The sequence below is a fragment of the Ailuropoda melanoleuca genome, chromosome X (genome assembly GCF_002007445.2).
Source record: "Ailuropoda melanoleuca isolate Jingjing chromosome X, ASM200744v2, whole genome shotgun sequence".
Taxonomy (NCBI): domain Eukaryota; kingdom Metazoa; phylum Chordata; class Mammalia; order Carnivora; family Ursidae; genus Ailuropoda; species Ailuropoda melanoleuca.
In genome coordinates this window covers 79116987-79122734 of record NC_048238.1, presented here as the reverse complement: position 1 = coordinate 79122734, position 5748 = coordinate 79116987, and positions in this window count along the sequence as shown.

The window sequence follows — 5748 nt, the reverse complement described above, 5'->3', positions numbered from 1 at the left end:
ATCAGCTCTACCTCTAAAAGATATCCAAAATCAAACTACTTCTCACCATTCCAACTGCCATCATTTTAAACTCTCACCTGGACTTCTTGCATTAGCTTCCTATCTGATCTCCCATGGCTATACTTGCTCCTCTATAGTCTATTTTCCACACAGAAGCTAAAATGTAAATCAGATCACAACCTTTCCTTGATTTACCTAGAGTAGACTAAACCTAGAGTAGAAATCCAAGTTCAGTAGCATAGCCAAAAGAGCCTACATCCTCTTATCCCTGTCTCCCTCTAATTTCATCTCCTATCACTCCACTCAACAAAGCTTCTGTCATGGTGACCCTTTTGCTATTTGTGAAATCATTAACCTTATTTTCCATTCAGGATTACAATTGTTTATTTCAAGAATGTTTTTTCTTTATTCACTTGGCTAACTCCTTGTCATCCTCAGATCTTCATTCAAATGGCATTTCCTCATAAAGACCCTGCTACTACTGTCTAAAACAGACACACATGCACACCCAGTCCTGATTCTCTTATGCTTTGCTTTCTTAATAACACTTGTCACTGTTTGACAGTGACAAGTGTTTGACAGTAAATAATAATATTATTTACTCATCTATTTATTGTCCTCAAGTAGAAAGCAAGTGTCATGAGAATATATATTGGTCTGTTTTGCTCATTACTATATCACCAGCACTTAGAACAGTGCCTGGAACAGAGTAGGCAGTCAATACACATTTACTGAATAAATATGTTCACACTATAGGAATAAAGTGGTACATGACAGAACCTAAGGCATTAGCAGTGGGTAAAGAAGAAGGAAGTATACTAATTTGGTAGAAGAAACAGAATTGGTAACTAATTTGATAGGAAGTGTCCTTAAGAGAGAAGAATTAGAGGTAACTCCCAGGTTTTTGTCTTTGAGAAATGAGTAAATGGTGGTAGGTAATAATAAGAAAGGGAACATATGAAGAGGAAAATATTCGGAGGGAAAGCTTGGAGACTCCAATATACTTAGTACAAACCCATTTGATAGGCAATTGGATATAAATTCTGGAGGTCAGTGAAATTTTCACACTGGAAGTAAACATATGGAAGTCATCCATTTACTGTGATAGGTGAACCCATGGTGGTTGATGAGATTACCCAAAAGAAAGTGGGTAGACTAAAAGAAGAAAACTTAAGTCTACAAGAATGGTATATGGAAAAGTTAGCATTTAAGACTTATATTAAGGGGTAAAGGGGAAATCTCACAGAGGAGATTAAAGAAACAAACGAACAAACAAATGATGAAACACCTAGAAAGGTAGGAAGGTTTAACCTTAAAGAAGTCAAAGGAGAAGCATTTTCAAGGAGGCAATAGAGGTAGCAATGTCAAATGCTATGGAGAAAATGTCCATTAGATTTGACAATGAAGAAGCTGCTAGAAATCTTGGCAAAAATAGGGTCAGTGGAGTTTGGGAGACATAATCGAAACTAAAGTAATTGAAAAAACAATGAGAAATAAAAGATGGATATGATTAAGTGTAGACTACGCTTCTTAGAAGTTTGCATTCCAAGGGAAGGAAGGGTAGATCAATAGGATTGAGAAATCTTGTTTGGTTTTAATGAGAGCCACTTGAACATGTGGATGTGCTAAAAGAAAATAGAGGAAATGGAACAGAATGGAGAGGGAGAAGTTTCATTTACTGACTATCAAAATTTACATCAAAAGAGGGGAGGTCCCTGAGAGGGTAGAAAGGACAGGAATCTAGAACAGAAGTGGACGGACTAGCTATGAGAAAGTGTTCTGTTTAGGAAAAAATGTAAAGTTTTAAGGACGGACATGGGTATAGATTGTGTAGATAGTGGCAAAAGGGGTAGAAAGTTGAGAGAGGTCCCAAGCCCTGACTAGGATGATTAAAAGAAATAAGAGAAGTAGAAATTACAGCTGACATTTGTTGATCTCTTACATTTACTGTGTCACACACATTTTCCCTGTGAAGTGGGAGACATGGTCACCAGCTAGAAAAAAGAAAGGGCGGTGGTAGAGAAAGAGGTTGAGGACAATGGTGAAAATGTGAAACAGCTTTGGTGGGAAATAGGAACAAATTCCTTCTATGTTTCAGAGATATACTAGAAAGATACGTTGTTAACATCTTTGTTCACTCTTTCAAAAATCTGGAGACATAAACAGAAACAGGCACTGGCTCTTCTATTGATTAGAAAATTTTAACTGACTTGCCTAATGTCTATGAGTCTTAAATTCTCTCCTCTGTTAAATGAAGGGTTTAGATTTGCTGATCTAACTATAAGGTTCTTTACAGTTCTGGCATTATATGACTTTGTTTCTGTTGCCTCTAAACCAGAGGCCATTATAAGACAGGTGATCTTGCTTTGCTTATTTGACGGAGAGACAGCCAGCGAGAGAGGGAACACAGGCAGGGGGAGTGGGAGAGGAAGAAGCAGGCTCCCAGCGGAGGAGGCCTGATGTGGGGCTCGATCCCAGGACTCTGGGATCACGCCCTGAGCTGAAGGCAGACGCTTAACGACTGAGCCACCCAGGCCCCCTGGGTTTAACCTGTATTAGTAATACCTAGGGATTATTTGATATAGTGCTTATGACACAGCAGCAGCGATTTCAAAGTAGTGGTGAGGTTTGGAATCACATGGATTTCCACACCATGGCTTTGAGGTTAAAGATTGTACTAGCCTTAAACTGGTAACAGAGAATACTAGATATGGTACCTAGAAGGAAGGGCTCAGCCAAGTAGTGAGAGGTTTACATCAGGACTTTAATTCCAACAAGAGAAATTACAGATCAAATCAGAAAACCAATGCAGTATTCAAGACATACAGATTTCACGAACTTGCTCAGTGGGCAGGTTGGGGCTCAGGTTTTCTTAGACAAGGTATACCATATATGATGCTGCAAGACCAATTCCATTCCTCAATTGTTCAGGGAATAGAACTTCAAAGGTACAACTTATCTTAGGAAGGCTTGGCTCATCATTGTATAGTTGACCCTTGAACAATGTGGGGGTTAGGGGCATCAATCCCTTACAGTCAAAAATCCACATATACCTCTTGACTCCCCCAAAAACTTTACTAATAGCCTACTGCTGACCAGAAGCCAGCCTTACTAGTAATATAAACTGTCAATTAACACATATTTTGTATGTTATATGTTATTATATACTGTATTCCTACAATAAAATAGAGAAAAGAAAATGTTAAGAGAATTACAAGGAAAAGAAAATACCTTTATAGTACTGTATTTATTTTTTTAAAAAAAGAAATAAAATCTGTGTATATAAATGGATCCATACAATTCAAATCCAGCTCAAAGCCCAGTGAAATGCCTTTATTACTCACCATCTGAGATACTGCTATATATCTACACTCTTATACTAATTACTGCCTGTACCAGATAGATATTAAAAATAGGATTCACCTCAAAATTATTATTTCTATCTCATTCATCTTTGCTTCTTAGCACATAACTTTGTGCTGTGAATAGAAACTCAGTGTTTGATGAATTAATGTAAATATTAGCATACACACTCAGAAGAGCTAGCAGAAAAAAAGTGATGGCACGTGTAAATTTTGTGGCAAATCTTGTGCATCCTCTTTCCCCCCCACAATGTTCAAAGTTTATTTTGTCAACTTGGAAGGCCCTCAGGTGAATCATTCAGGAGAGCAGTAGAATGGAGAACATGGCTATGGTATGAAAGCATAAGAAGCACTTTCTTAAATTGCATATGTATACATGTTTTAATACTTTGCTAGAAAACATGCCCTAGAAAGTGACCACACTGACTTATAACGTGAACAAAAGGCAAAGAAGAGTGGAAAACAAGGATTTGAGAGAATAAATCATGAGAATTAAATAATGAACTACTTTCACAGAGACTAAAATCACACCAAATCTCCATCTTCTTGGAGGACGCTTTTGTAGTTACATTAAAGGAAGAGCATACATTTGAAGAATGACCCAAACAGAACCAACATCTTTACAGTTCCTGTCACCACCACCAAATTCCATTCTGAACTTTAGGATAGTGATATGTAGCTCACATTTTAACTTCGGCATAAAGCTGTAAAAAATGAGCCCATTTAAAAGGGTAAATGAATGGTGCTGTGGCTGATAAATCTAAAACATGACAAATGCCACCACATTCCAGAAAGTAACCCTTCTATTATTTGTCTATTTCATCTTCCCAAATCCCATCCAAAGTGGTAACGGAAGGACACAAATGGGAGTTGGAACTAATCCCCAAGGGAAATGCAGTCAATAGCTCTGAGAGATAGCTGCTTCATTTAAAAACTTATTTCTGATAGGGCTTTATTTCAAGATGATTGTAATTCTATTTAGCTATAATGTTAAATGGAGTATGAGCAACTTTCAAATTCTGAAACTGCCTCCATCATCAAAGAAAGTTAAAACTGGAAGTCACCACGTGCTGACTGGTCAATTCTTATAACCTGAGGACATTGATTCAGAATGAAATATTATTGCTGCTAAGTCATACAAAATATCAGAATACTTTCACACTCATAATGCTAGAACTGCATTTTGATGAATGCTGCCAGAAAGTAAAACCATTGACTTTTTCAAATGACTCTTGATGAAGAAATTAAATAAATAAAGCAAATCCTTATCAGATACCTCTAGTATATTGAGCAATCAGAACAAACTCTAAGTGGCTTAGAGTTTAGGGCAGGGTTTAGCATTTCTAGAGTACAGTTAGATAAATGGCTGAAGTAGGTTTGGGGGGCAATTTGCAAGCTAAGTGATACCAACAGAAGCCATAGGAACATGTAAAGAAAGTTTTAAAAGATTATTGCAGAGGTGGATTTTTTTCAAATAAATTTTTTAAAAGTTACATTAGCTTTCATACTTTTGTCATGGTTCTTAGTATATGAAAATTCTTATAGGTTGATAATAGATAATAGTAAGTCTATATATCAATGGAAATGGTTAGATAACTACTTGGCAAAAGGCACCATTAGCATGGTGACTTTATTACCAATTAGGGTCTGATCCTTGTCAAACAGGGAAAGTCAAATTCACATGCAAATTATGTTTATAGAGCAGACCGTCAATAAATTTACAACACTAAACAATCCTTTTTAATTGTTGTAGTACTTGTATCTATAAGGGGTACCCCTTTCCTGTGTTTCAGAAATCCCAGGAAATTAAATGAGTGATCAGAGGATTGTTTGGTGAACATATATGCAATAACAACCAATCAAAGAATATATGATTGAGGACAATTTTATACAAGTCACAATGAAGCCAGTATATCATCCCTGCTCCAATACAGAATAAATTTCTCTAGTGACTAGACACTTTATGCCCTACAAATTCAGTCTCTGGACAATACTAACTAAATGGCTCTTTAGGCTCCCCTGTCTGTGCTCTAGACCAGTGGTACTCTAACTTTTGACCAGCCCTCTTAGGCAGGCCAACATAGACATAGGTGCATGCATTCTCACTCCTTGTGGGGAAAAAAAATTGGTGATAACAAGGAATTAGAAAGAAATAAAATCACATTAAAACCATGACCAAAGAAGAAAATTATAAACACATGTAAAACTAATGGTAATTCTACAATTCTTTTTAACTAAATAAGAATAATAACAATTGGGGGTGGGGGAATGGGATAGACTGGTGATGGGTAGTAAGGAGGGCACGTATTGCATGGTGCACTGGGTGTTATATGCAACTAATGAATCATCGAACTTTACATCAGAAACCAGGGATGTACTGTATGGT